Source organism: Lissotriton helveticus, chromosome 2_1 (assembly GCF_964261635.1).
Source record: "Lissotriton helveticus chromosome 2_1, aLisHel1.1, whole genome shotgun sequence".
Classification (NCBI taxonomy): domain Eukaryota; kingdom Metazoa; phylum Chordata; class Amphibia; order Caudata; family Salamandridae; genus Lissotriton; species Lissotriton helveticus.
In genome coordinates, this window is record NC_136059.1 from 865184236 (window position 1) to 865199339 (window position 15104).

A 15104-nucleotide genomic window follows, 5' to 3' on the forward strand; every position below is an offset into this window, starting at 1 on the left:
CTAGGTTAGAGAAGTAAAATTCTCATATCTGGCTGGCTGTCGGTAGATGGCAAGTCACAGTGACATGCACACTTTAAACATAAGTACACAGCTCATTGCTTCCACTGAGCAGCAATTGCCCTGACCCGCCCTGACACTCGGTTCAGGACGGGTTGCTGAAAACTAAAATGGTAATAAATCAACTTTTTTTTTTTGTCCTCATTAGCCACTTCATCGTTCCAGGAACTCTCCGACCACCAAGACACATTTGTCTCTGTACAGGTAGGAAACCAGAAAATAGCTCCATATCCCCCAGAGAGGCAGACCAGATGTCTTAGCGAGAGGAAGCCTCCGCACCATCTTACTCCATTCAAGCCTGTTGCCGGCTGTTAGTCCAATAGCTCTGTGGCATGGGGAGCCTCCCATTGAAACATGGAGTGTTGGGCTTAATCATCGGACCCGGGGAAAAAAAAACCCCGGGTTCTCTGACAACTTTATCTCCACTCTAGTAAGTAGTTCCAGAATCTCAAAGTACGGGGACTACAAGCCCTTGCCAAATCAACTTTAGATGTTGCATAAAGTGATGTCAACCACTCTGCATGAGTCGGCGAATTGATGTTGACCCAGTTTTTACATACTTGTCTTCTTGCTAACAAAATGGCATAGTATAGAAATTCCCTCTCTAGTCCCTTGACGTTATCGCTTAACCCAAAAATAACTAAGGACTACGAGAAGGAAATCGAAATTTTAAGAATTGATTCAAGAGTTATCTTGACTTCTTGCCAGAACCTACTAATATTCGGGCACTCCCAGAACATGTGTAAATCTGAGGCTGCTGGATGGAGGCATTTACTACAGCACTTCCCAGGTTGGAACTTAGAGAGTCTTTGGGGGGAGTAGTACGCGCGATGTAATGTAAATAATTGGTTGCGCCTCAACCAAGCAGGTTTTAATATTTTATACAAAAGGATAAAGGATTTCATCCATAGTTCTTCTGCCTGGGCTTCTCCATCTCCTCCCCACAGTTTTACCGGAAGGTTAAAATCGCCATCTGCTACTTCCATGATGTTCCAATAGAAAAAAGCAACCTCTTTACCCCCGCAGGCTTTCTCAACTAAGTTTTTCTCTAAGGAGCTGTACCCTCCAATTTTGACCTTTTTCTTTGTCTGATCTCAAAGCCAACTAGACAGTTGTATATAAATAAACCAGGATAATGGTGAACTTATCCTGTCTGAGAATACCTCCCATTCTAGTAAGGATCCTCCTACCACCAACTCTCCCCATCTTTCTATTCCTGCCTCCAATAACACAGTCTTAACCATCTCAATGTAATGCGGAGAGAGCCCTGGAAAATCCCAGATCGGTGCAAAATTGGAAAGATATGCCATACCAACCCTAGATTTAATTTGAGTCCATTCTTTTAGGAGCAAATATAGAGTTTTAGCCTCACTTTCTTAAAAAATCTCTGATGTCAAAACTTAAACAAAAAGCCATCAAGTGGAAGATTAGAGCCCAATAACATTGCTTTGAACATGCAACCATTTGAATTGTCTTGGGGGGGTCTTTAATAGCATCCTAGAGTGGGACAGATGGAAAGCCCAGGCATAATACTCCAGGTCTGGCAATGCGAGTCCCCCCTTCTCTCTCCTCCTTCTTAACTTCTTCCATGCCAACCTGGTTGATTTAAAACTCCAGAAGAATGAATTAATATTTTGTTGACATTTAAGCAATTGCTTACCGTCAAATGTTAGTGGAATAGTATTGAAAATAAATGTGTATTTGGGGAGAATGGTCATTTTCACTAGGCTCGTTCTCCCATAGATGGTAAGCGGGAGAAAGGACCATGCTTTCATCAATGCCTTGGATTCGCGGAAAATCCGATCTAGATTAGTATGGGCCAAGATGTTTATATCGTTTGTAATTCTAATCCCCAGATAGCAGATTGAAGGTGTCACCGGGAGCTGAAGGTTTGCGATATTCCAATCCATTATGTCCGTTTTTCCGGCGTTTATTTAGTACCCTGAAAACTTTCCGAATTCTTCAGCCCTTTTTATAACCGTAGGAAATGTCTGCGCAGGGTCAGTTGTATATATAAGAATGTCGTCAGCATATAAACCGACTTTCTTCTCCCAGGCAGAAAAAGAAAAAGGCAGAATATTGATGTCCTCTCTTATGGTCTGAACAAATGGTTCAACATAAATGTTGAATAGAAGAGGGGAGAGAGGACACCCCTGTCTTGTCCCTCTGCTAATTTCAAAAGGTTTTGTACGTGTGCCGTTAATCAACAGGCTAGCTCTCGGGTTTTTATACAGCAAACTTATCACTCTACAAAATTTGGGGTCAATTTGGAATTTTTCCATGACTGCAGTTAAATAGGACCAATTGACCCTATCGAATGCCTTTGTTGCATCGAGTGTCCTGATTGCAAGAGGCAAGGCAAAGGTTGAGGCGATGTCTATCGCTCCGACCAGATCATAAGTTAGGTCGGCCAGTTGTCGACCTCTAATAAAGCCCTTTTGGTCATGATGGATAATCGTTCCGATCTCGCTTCCCAAACGTGCAGCCAAAATTGCTGAAAAGATCTTATAATCATTATTGAGAAGCGAGATCAGATGAGATGATCCACAGTCTACTGGATCCTTCCCTGATTGTAAGATTAGGGCAATATTTGCCTCACCCCAGGAGCTAGGTGGTATCTTGCCCCTGATTAAGATGTTATTAAACAGATTTGTTAAGATCGGGGTGATAGTTGGATTTAATACTCGCTACAATTCGCCAGGAATGCCATCCGGTCCTCCGGCCTTTCCCTGTTTCAGTTGTTTAATGGCTCTTTCAACTTCTGCCTCTGTAATCTCTTTATCTAGGTGTTCACTCTGTTGCCTAGTCAACTTTGGGGGGCTCACCTTCTACAACCACTCAGTTCTTTCCTCAGTGTTGACTTTAATTCCATCTGTATATATCTTCTGAAAAAAACCCTGAAAGGCTTCCCTTATTTCCAAATCTGTTTTTCTGGTATTACTTTCACCCTCTAACCTCACTTCTTTGATATAGTTTCTGGCTTGGTCTGCTTTGATTTTCCAAGCAAGCAGCTTACCAGCAGCCTCACCATATTCAAAGTGGGAAAGCTTACTAGCCTGCCATCTTTTGTTCACTCTCTCCTGCAATATCGTGTCTAATTTATTATTTAACTCACATCTTCTTTCCGAATTTGCCGGGGGCCCTCGATCTTCTGATTCTATGTGAGCCAGATCTTGCTCTATTTTTGATACCTCCTCTCTATATTTCTTTTTTCTGAAGGAAGCACGATTTGTGATACATCCCCTTATATATGCTTTCCATGTCTCCCACACACAGACCAAAGGGGCAGAATCTAAATTCCACTCCAAAAAAGAAGCGGATTCGGATATAAGATGTTCTCTTTCCTCTTCTTCCAGAAGGATGGTACGATCAAAAGACCATGAAGCGTGGGTGAAATTCGGATCTAGCGGTATAGAAAAAAGGATAGCTGAATGATCGGACATATGCTGAGGGAGATATACTAAGTTCTTTATGATATCTTTGAGAGTGAAACTGAATAAGGCATAGTCTATGCGCGATTTATGTTTATATTTGTAATTGTAAAAAGAGACCCCCAAAGTATTTCCAGCTCTTTGTCTCCAGAGATCCACCAACCCCAAGTTCGACATACAGGACAAAAGAGTAACTCTCGCTTTATTGTGTGTTACAGCTCTAGAGCTAGGGGATTTATCCAATTTTGGATCCAGTACCAGATTGAAGTCACCCATCCATATTATTGGATTTTGAGTCGTGATCAGGTGGTTCTGTAATGTATTAAGATGAGAAGGATCATCCTGGTTGGGGCCATAGTACCCCACCAGAGTATATCCCCTCCCATCGAGCTGGACATTGGCTATCAGTCATCTACCACTCGGATCAGTCCTCCAATCCGCAATCTGAGCCTTAGCTCCCTTTTTAAAAATGATGGCTATTCCGCGAATATTGGCATTCTGATCAGTGCTGAGGAATTTGTCCACCCATTTTAGTTTTTTCAATATATCTGTGATTTCTTGTTTCATTAAATGTGTCTCCTGGATTGTTATAACCTGCGCAGGTGAATCTCTGAGGTATTGCATGATTTTATGTCTCCTTCCTCGTACGCGCAGGCCATTTACATTTCAGGACAGGAACTTAATATCCCTCATTTATCATTAACATCCAAACTCCCCACTCTTTCCCGTGTGGGCCTTGTGCCATTTTCTACTATTTTCTGTCTACCATGGATTGATTTATCCGACCGATTTATAAGGCAATTCCTGGAATCAACAAAGTTTAAAAAGCTGAAAGTTTGCTCATGAGGACTTTTTAGTGCTTTCTCCCACCCTCCTTCCCCCCTCCTCCCCCTGGAACCCCCCCTACTTACTCTGGCCAGATGGCTTGCCAGTTTGACGTCACCGACATACTCCCACCTGTGGCCCCATCTATCTCATATGAATTATATTGGTTGATTATGTGATAAGAATCGAATTTATATGGGTGGCGTGTTTATTGTGCTAAAAAAAAAAAAAGAAGAGGCCAAATGGCATATATCGGGGAGAGAACTGAGAAAGAGGAGAGCTGATAAGAGGAGCCAATTTTTTTCTTCTTTTGCTGGTATCCTAATTATTTAAGCAAAAATGTTACGAAATATATTTAGGAAATATTATATATGCTTGTTTGTATTCTGTATTGTGTGTTATATTCTCTTCTCTTTCCAGACTGTAGTTATTTCAACTCTTTAACCCTAAATTCCCCCTTTTATTTATTTATTTCTATATATTTTTTTTCCCCTTTTCATTTTACAAATCTCTATCCCTTATTTATTTTTTTTCTCTCTTTTTCCCTTTTTCTTTTCCTTCAGAATACTCTACAGTTTGGGGCTATGTTATACTCTAGTTAATCCACTTTAGTAGCATATAATACTATCGTGGAATAAGGAAAAGGGCGAGAAACCAGACAGAAGTGTAGCGTCCAGAGTTAACCCTTAGATGACATCATGTGTCATGGGGCCGTTTGAGAGAACTCACTAATTGAAACTAGTAATTCATCCGCTTCGAGAGGAGTTTTAATGTTATACATTTTGTTATTGAACATTATTTTTAAGAAAGCGGGGAAAGGAGGAGCCAAGATGGCGATCGGGATGGAAGCGTAGGCTCCCGGCTCTACAAACCTCCGAGCCCCGCACGGACATCCTGTATAAAATCCTGAAACTGCGCTACAGTTTTGTGCTGATGAATGTGACCCGATATCGATCGTGCGATCCCGAGGTCTCTACCAGCCTCACAGCCGGAGATACATGCCCCGGAAAGTTGCGGCCCTAGTGACCCTGGAACCGGGACCTCCAGTGAGCTACAGTACCGGACGCTACGCCAACAACAGCGGCCTTCTTTGCCTGGGTGGAGTCGGCCGGCCGAAGCTCAATGGCTGACGGTCTGAATCTCGCAGCAAATGCTCTCCGTGATGACGGGTGCAATCGGAGTGCGTCCCTGATGTGCTGGCCCGAGGGAAAGATTGAAAATAGTCGGCTTCTCGAGGATGTGCTGCTCCGACGCGGATTGCAACTCTGCCCGGATTTCGCGGGCCGCTCCCGATTTTCCCATTAACGCTCAGCCGGAGCGAGGCTGGCCATAACCAGAGATCACCTCCTGGGTGACGGCCCCTACTGTCACAGTGCATCTGATGGTGGCCTGACCGGATTGCTATCGTCCATGGCCGACTCCCGATCTCCCCTCACGATGGGGATGTCCGATGGCCGCCTTGAGGGGGCGGAATGTGCCGTCCCGACTATCACGACACAGCGAGGTGGGGAGTGTGCGATACCAGGCGAAATGGTGGCACAGGAGAAGGAGACTGCACTATCGTATGGCGATATTCTTGCCGCTCTTGATGACCTTTGGTCTGTCTGGAAGCATGGCTCCCTAGTTCTGGGGAGTAAGCTTGAAGAGGTGGTGCGTACGCTGGAGACATCACGATCGGATGGGTCCGGGGTGCACATAGACCTGCCCCACACTATCTTCACGGGTGGTGTTGTGGCCGTTAATGTGTACGGAGGGGAACTGATGATCCCGGACCCTGCCGTGGCCTGTGGACAGACCTCCGTGTGTTTGGACTACTCTGACGGGTCCCTTTCTCAGCAACTGCCGGCGGCCTGGTCTATCGCACCGTCACTGATACCCCAGGCAGTGTTTAACCAACGGCTGGCTATGGTACCTGCTGTTCCCTTTCTCGTCTTGGCCTCCCTGATGTGGAGTACGAATACCGGGACTGTCTTTGGAAAGATGGCCGCAAGCGGTGAGGACTCTGTTGGTGGCCGGCGACGTCCATTTTGTCTTTGTTTGCTGAAATCCAGTATTGCTTGGACATGTTGCGTTACTACTTTGGCTGCTGAGGGACTAAATCGACGGGCATGCCCGGGTGGACTTGCAAGGTCGGGCCAGGGATAATATGCTTCCCCAAATGTTGACGCTAATATGGCTGGCGGAGGCGAGGGTTGCGCGATCTTTTGTGATAGCTATTTACGTGGCACGTGGACGATTCTCCCCAATTCTTACGGTATTGACTGACCTTAATTCTGTTTTGTATTCTGGGGAGGGATCTGGGTATGTTGCGGGTGGGGGTGGCCGGGAGCCAGTATGGATGGCCCTCCTTTAGTTCTATTAAAAGGTTTTATTTTTTCTTTCTTTTCTATAACTATATTTCGGGTACTCTTTTACGGGTGACAGGCACGCTGCTAGGGGGGGTAAGCCATAGCCTCTGCAGGGGTGCAGGGTGGGGGGAAGGGGGAGGGGTCCTCTCTTTTTTTTTTTTTTTTCTTGTCCTTCCTTAGTTCTATGGGTCCTTTTTTCCCTCACTTCTCTTTTCTCTGTTTACTTTAGTTTCTCTTTCTCTTTTTTGGGTCAGTATGGAGGTTAGGTATCGCGGCCCTTGGCATACCTGTACTTTGGGATATTGCTAGCTTTACTACGGTGGTCTTGCGTTCATGGGGTGGGCGATGACTGGTGCGAACTGTGATTAGAAATTCCTTCGTCCTGATATGTGTATTGTAGCGCCAGCAACCTGATACTGATTATTAGCTCTGTGGACATCCTGATGTGTGCATTGCCCACCCTATGCCCTTAGATTGATTGTATGCCATCTGATCCTTATTATCATATATTTTAAAATGAACCTTATTTGCTCCTTTAACTCAGTTGTCGCGTCTATTTGAATTGTCTTTTGTGATGTGTGTAGTTCGCTGGAATGGTGACCTACTGAGGTGCTTTCTGGTTGACGAACGTGCTACGAATTGATTTCGAGGCCGGCCAGTGGTTGTAGGCCCGTATCTGTATTCATGTGATGCACAATAAAGGTTTTCAAAAAAAAAAAAAGAAAGCGGGGAATCTCATCTGCACCGTGGCTCCCAGGGCCCTGAACTTCTCCATTCGCTGTCCAAGCTCCCATTGTCTTTCCAATGTGGTTTTTGACAGATCTGATCTTACTTCGAAAGAGAAGTCGGGAGCCTTCAATGTCTTAGCCTTTAGGGCCAGGTTAAGGATCTTCTCCTTTATTGCGTATGTTAGAAAGTTTTACGAGAATCTTTCTGGGCTTAGTCCTCCCTGGATTAAGCCGGAAGGGGTCACGATGTATCCTCTGTATATCCAGTTCTAATTCTATTGTTGACTCCTCAAGATTGAGAGCGTCCTTAAGCAGGGTGACAACGTACTTTCTTAATTTCGCTCCCTTCTTTCCCTTCTGGAATTTTTAGAATTCTGCGGTTGTTCCTCCTGGAGTAATTTTCTAAGGACTCAACTCTCTCTTTTACTGCATCTCCTTCTCTCCGCATGGCCTGGATTTTTGTTTCTGCATGGTCTAGTTTTGCCTTAAGCTCCCCTAAGGTGTCTTCAAGACTCCCCGGGGCATATTATCAAGGGGGTTTATCTCCGCTTTTTTGGCTTCAAAAGCCAAGAAAGCGGAGATAAAATTATCTCCCTATTACCAAGCTGTCGCTAACACCAGTTAGCGACAGCTAATAGGAGATAGCGACCATCTTGGGCCCCGCTTTGCATGTCAGTGATATTTATCACTAATGACATGCAAAGTGGGCGTGCCAAGATGTTAGCGACTGGAAACAGTCGCTAACATCGCTATCTCCTATTACCAACTTTTGGAGATATTCGCGCTAAGCGCGAATATCTCCAAAAGCTAACACCTGCCCTGAGCAGTTCTTAGCCATGTTATCCAATGGGAGGTGGATAACATGGCTAAGAGCATTTGCTCGATAATGCATGAATATCGCTGACTTTTCAGCGATATTCATGCATTGCGGCCGTTTTTTATCGCATTTGCGATAAACCTTGCTAATAGCAAGGTTTATCTGCGATAAAAATCGCCGATGTGCGGCGATAATTTTTGTCTCTAAACAAGTTAGAGACAAAAATTATCTCTCTTGGTTGGTAATATGCCCACCCGTCCTCTCAAATAGTTCATCCACTTTAGCCCCTAGATTTTCGCACATTGCGCGAATCTCGGATTGATTTTGCCTTGATTCAGCAAAGCTCTTTTTTAATTCTGCAAAACCACATTTAATTTCATTTCTCATAGTGATAAGTATATCCTGGAGAGTATCTTCACTGTTTCCCCCAGAGCATAGTTCTACCACCTTTATTGCGCTTGCAGGATCTAACCCCGCTGAATCAGCAGGTACCAGGTCTGTTGGCTGTAGTTGCGTTCAGCTCTAGTGTTTCGACCGTCATATTTTCCTGCTCATTTCTACTACTGCTGCTAGCTTAGTATTAACAAGTATGACGGGTATATTGGGTACAACAGGAGCTACGGTCGGAGTGATTATGTTTTGCAGATCAACTAGATCCTGAGGTTCTTGGTTAATGTTTAGAACCGGAGGCAGGATCTTGAAAAAGGACCTTAAAGAGGGTGTAATCAATGTGGCTTTTGTAACTGTGTTTTTGGGTTTGCTTTTTCTCTGGAAGGGCTTTAGGGGTGGCTCTTTTGAAATGGTATTAATAGTAGACCCCTCTTCTACTAAGTTAGCAACCAATGGTGTAAAATTACTCCCTTCTCCTCCCAGCGTTTTGTCGCACCGTGTTGATATTGAGTCCAGCTCCGACTCCGTCTCCGTCTCTGGCTCTGGCCCCCCCCTGGTTCGTATTCTGACTCTGAGTCTACAATTGTGCTCTGATCTGCCACCAAATTTCTCCCCTGCTTTCTGCCTCTACCCCTTCGCTTCCCCAGATTGCCGCTGGAAATCTCGTTCTTTTCTCGGGGTCCCCTCTTGCCCTGTACCTTACTTTTCTCCTGAGCCAATACTACACTGGAAAGAGCGTGTAGTTTGATCTTAATGCTCTCCAACTTCGGGGCAGAAACATAGCGGGATTCAATTTCCTTTGAAGTAGTTTGTACAGAGCTTACTGCCGTGTCTGCCTCTGTGCTCTTGCCTCTGTTTATATCTGTCTCTGCACCCTTATTCTTAAGATTATTACATGTAGCGCTGGAAGTGCTTGAAGTGCTGGAAGTGGTTGTGCTTATGTTTTTTTCAGCCCCTCGAGCGTCTAAAGAAGCAGCCCCCCACGTAGCCCCCTTACCACACCGTTTCCCTGTAGTGCCGCTGCTCCCCCCTCTGCCACCAAAAGAGCCGTGTACAGCCGCCCTTCGGCTTCTCCGCAGCTCCACGGCTGCTTCGTTCCAACGGAAAGGCGCAGGGGGTGGAGCCCGCCCCTGACACATCGGCTGCCTCGGCCACGGCAGCCGGGAAGCCGTAGGGGAAAAAAAGGGGAAGAGAATCGCCGATTCTGTTGAGTCCGCCGAATATGTTCAGCCGCCCGCCTCGTCCGCCTCGCACTGCCACGATGTCTCAGCACCCCGTAGCCGCCGCTCGCAACCGACCAGGAACAGCTCTATTGAATCTGGGGCATCAGGTCGGGAGTTTCTGCCGGGACGTGCGCGCCGCTCTAACTAGCGGCCGCCATGTTTTCCTCCATGAATTCCTACGTGCAAAAAAATCAACTTTATTACTATTTGTTTTTTCAGCTTCTCTGGGGCATATTTTTAGTGCAGTGACACTCCTTGCACTCTTATGGGAGTGTCACTCCTGTTGGAAGATAGGATTTACTGGCAGATGCTTCAATTAGGCTGAATGGGAAAGATTCCTGTTTGTCTTGGCATAGAGATCTGATAAAATGTTCAGAAATTATTCTCAAACAAGGAAGTAGTTTTCCACACAATTATTTAATGCAATATGTAGTTTATTGGCTACTACTGGATCAGATATTTTCTGAAAAATTCTAAGCTATAATTTTGTCTGCTCTGAGAACTTTCTTGGCCTTTTAAATGGCTTTATGGTTGCTTCTCAATTCAGAGTATTGTACAGTAAAGGATCTCATAGATTCATATTTAAGCAGAGCATGGACTGATTGCCATTTGATGTTCTATGAGAGGAAAGCTGCATGTGTGAAGATGCACAGTCCCCATAAGGGAGAATTGAATGGTTTCTGGGCAACTAGATGTGACAAGGCTTGTTAAGTCCTGAAAAGTGCTGCAATATAATTGTCAAGTTCGGAACCTCTCTATTAGTTTAAGCCTGCAGGTAATCACCGCAACACACTGAAAGTGTATTCACTTCCAGGGGCAGAACACAAGCCCACGCATCCCCCACAGTGCGGGTGGGCCCTGAGCTGCAGGGGGCCCCCTCAGCACTGTACTCACGCCGAAGTGCTCCAGATTAAATACGGATGGGGGCCCCTCTGTGTACCTTGCAGGGGGGCCCCTTCAACTTTCGTTATGCCACTGTTCACTTCAATGACATTACGTAAAGGAATTGCTGAGGTATCAGATACAGTAGCGGCCACTCGTATTGCAAAGTGGTGTGGCGGGGAAAGGGAACGCAAAAAAACCCCAATGCTCACATGCCTAGAATTGGATTGGTCTGAGACCCTCAGTTCGGTGCTCAGACAGAGACTGGGTGCCTGTGTTGGTTTCTCCACCAAGCTGTACAACACAGCTCAGTGGAGAAAGGCTTTGTGCGCATGATGGTGTAGCCAGCCCCTGAGAGCCGGCCAAACCTTTATGAGCACTTGGGAGTGCCCACCACTCCCCGTCCTCCTTGGTGTTGTGGCTGCAGCATCAGGATGGAAGGTCCCGCCCCTCCCTCCGCATGCAGCGTGCAGAGCTAAAAATAAAATGATAATAAAAAGGTTTTATTATTATTTTATGTTTGTCCTTTGCTGGCTTTCAGCAGGGGGGGGAGGGGGGCGATGCTCCTCCATCATAACGGAGGAGCAACCCTTGCTCAGATACCATAAAACGGTATTGAGAGTGTGAGATGAGTCTGAGATTATTTATTTTTTCATGATAAACAAGTGACCTGAGCGTAGCAGGTTTCAAACATTTCCACTTAAAAATAATGTTTTACTCCTCATCCTTCTTCACATGTCAAAAATTCAAAGACACAGTTTGTAGGTGCACAGAAAGGCCCTTAGAATTCCTTATGCAAGACTTTCGAATCAGGAATGCCGCCGTTAAAACGATCCACGCTGCGTGCTTCATCAGAGTCCGGCTGTGGAAGTACTGACCCATTCAAAGTACTCATCTGAAGGATGGGCAATTGAAGCAGCTAGTGAATTCGTGATTTCCTAATTTTTCACATTCTCTGTCTCTTTCCCTCAGACATGTTCTATCAGGTTTTTACTGCCAAAATATGTCCTTGGAAAACCCAAATTGTGTGGAATTATCACATACTCGGAATGTTTATCCATCTGATAAATCCTATTATTGGTGGAATATGGATTACTAATTTCCTATAAATAAGGAGATATTTTGTGAATTAAATCCACCCAATTATTTATGTACCAGAAATATATGTGCATGATAAATATATCTCAATTTACATATTGTTATACGATTTAAGCAAGAATTACTCACCCAAATATTCCTATATGGCTGTCCTTTTAAAGTTGATGTTTTAAAAGACAGATGATTAATGTAATTTTTATAAATGAAGCACTGAGAGTAATGTTATGATGTGAATGAATTACGTTTGACAGGTTGCTCTTAAATCTCGCAGCAGAGAGGCCGAGGCGTGTTTGCTAGGAATGTTTGCAACTGCCCGTTTTCAAGGCATCCTATTGCGAACATTATAGCAGACTTGTAAAGGTAAATAGGTTTTACTTGCGCGAATCCGAAATCAAACGGAATGCCATTATGCTGCTGCATTTTTTTAGCTATTGTTGTGTTGCACATTTGAAAACAATCCTCTGCCTTTGAAAGCGTTCTCTGTTCTGTGCGAAACAAACTTTTGCGTTAATCCTGTTTAGCAGAAATGGACTGCGTTTGCTTTTGCAGTCACTCTGGACATTGCTGCCATTTTGAAACGGAAGTGTCAGGGCATGATTTAGTTTTATTTGCCTTTAGTCACCAGCAGATGCACAGCGCTCTGAAAGCAACCTCAGGGAATAAAGTAGTTTAAGGGAGAGCCAGGAGACCAAATCAAGAAATTCAGCTGTTTCCTTTGTCACACACACTGTGGGCCTCATTTACAAGGAACTGACGCATCTGCATAGATGTGTCAGTTTCCTTGCGCCAGCGCCAAATGTCCTTGTGCCACCATGGATGTGGTTTATTTACAATACCGTTCTCCATGGCACAAGGATTAACAGATGTCAGAAATTCTGACTCATCTTTTGTCACAACAGTGACACATTGCTGGAGTTGCTCATGAAAGTGATGCAACTTCAGCACTGCACCACAACAGATAGGTAAGTCACATTCAAAAAGCCCTGCGTCACTCCTTACGCCTTGTCTTAGCAGGAGGAGGGATTTTGACACAGTGAAGGCGTAGAGTGATGCAGTGAAATGTTGGAAATTGTGCAGTTCTACATGGCTTTTTGTGTGTGAATGCCCACCCTGCATACATTATACCTGACGCAGGATTAATTTGTAGCAGGGCTTTGCGACGTGACGCATCTCCCTAGATGCGTCATGTTGTAAATGGGTCGTAACTTGGTCCATTGTTTACGCCACCGCTGCATCTCAAAAAGTGATGCAACGGCTGCGCAAAAGTGCCGCTAGGGGCTTGTACATCTGCACCTGTGTACTAATGGATGAATTTGATGGAGTCCCATCGTCTGTGCATGTGCGCGCCTGCATTTGCACCCAGCTACTTCTTTACCAAAATTGTGATGAAACTTCATTACGGTTGGTGCAGACGCATGTCCGCATGGAAACTTATATCAATTAAAAAGCTTTAGAATTTCCTTTGCCATTCTTCGGGTGACAATTCAATGGTCCTCTATGATGTAGCACGTGCTGATTAGCCCTACTGTGCGCGCACATGGGGCAAATTACATCAGGACAGCATTGGGAGACAGAGAACCCATGGTAGCTGGTGTTTTTTTTAAAAGTTGAAAAAGTTTCAGAGAACAGTTTCAGATATTAAATAGTACTTAAGATGACATCTCAATGCGTGTATTTATTGTTTGACATGAACTGCAGATTATTCTTTAATCAAGGGGAGAGGGACATGTCCATTTTGCTCGGCACCCTTGTTACCACTTGACCTCCAAGCGATCTGCCAATGTCACCCCCTTTCAGCTTAAATTCTGGTTTGACCGTCGGGCGTCGGGTGAAGGGGGAAGGAGTCGCCAGTCAGGATTTGAATGGTTAGCCCATTGCCATGTGTTTATCCGGTTCCATCAAGCACATTACCCTGAATACTCATGATCCAACGTAAACCACCAATGTCCACATCACTTGTACAATCCTCATCGTGTTCCCTGCTTTGAAGTGGACTTTGTTGCCTGGCAGCGATATCCATATTTACCAAAAGTCACCTATACATAAAACAGCACCATGTCTATTCCTAATGTGTCTATGGACTCCAACACATACAAATGTTTCACCATGGTACTCTTCACAAGGCACACAATTATTATTTTCTCTGAATACCCAAGCATGAAATCGTGGCACTCAAAAGTGAGCCTAAAACAGGGATACTGATAATCAAAATGGTCACTCGTTTAGAATCAGGACTGCCATTATTTGTGCATTCAGATATTTGAAATGTTGTCATAAGCAGTTGTGTCACTTGAAAAGCTATAAAGGTATTATTCTCAAATCATTATTAAAACTACTTGTTTTTCCGTGTGGAAAAAATTGTTTGGGACAATTGATGCTGATAATTTCACAGGGGTCAAACAATAAAACTGCCAATAGACAAAATGGTTCATATTTTTTTCTTTACATCTTGGTTAAAGCAACTGCGGACATACTGAAGGACTGAGTGTCAATAAGCTGGATAAAAGTGAGCACGATATATGAGAAAAGTAAAAGGAAACATTGAGAGTGAGTGGAAGATGACAATAAAGTGAAGTGTATTGATCAGCAACTATGAATAAAAAGTGGTGAAGAAAAAAAGCAGAGGTAAACACCACTGTTAGAAGTGACACAAAGAGTAAAATACTGATGTAAGCTGTGATAAATTAAGGCATTTTTTAATGTATACAGTTATGCAATGATATATACATAGATATGTAGATTAACATGAGCTGGTTCACACTAATGCTATTGCTAAGAGAGCAGGTTATAGTTAAATATATTTACTTTTCACAGATAATGATATCACTATGCATACAGTAACAGAGCAAACGGTACAATGATGCATACATTTACATAGTTAGGAGGAAGCTGATGTGTGCATCCTTTCCCATACTCATGCAGACCTCCTTTATTCCCATGCACATACTCATATAGACACTTTTATACCCATTCTGATACTGATATACTCTAACATCCTCTCATACCCATAGAGAGACTCTCACACCCTCTCACATACCCATACATATACTGTCACACCCTGTCACATCCCCATTCAGACCTCCTTTATTCCTATCTACATACCCATACAAATAGCCTGACACCAATTTACATACCCATACAGAGTCACACCCTCTCACATATTCCTACATAGTGTCACACTTAGTCTCATATTGATACAGACAGTGGCATAACCATTCCGAAAGCCATACAGAGACTCTCACACACTCACATATCCATACAGACATCCTAATACCCATTTACATAGCTATACACACACTCTGACA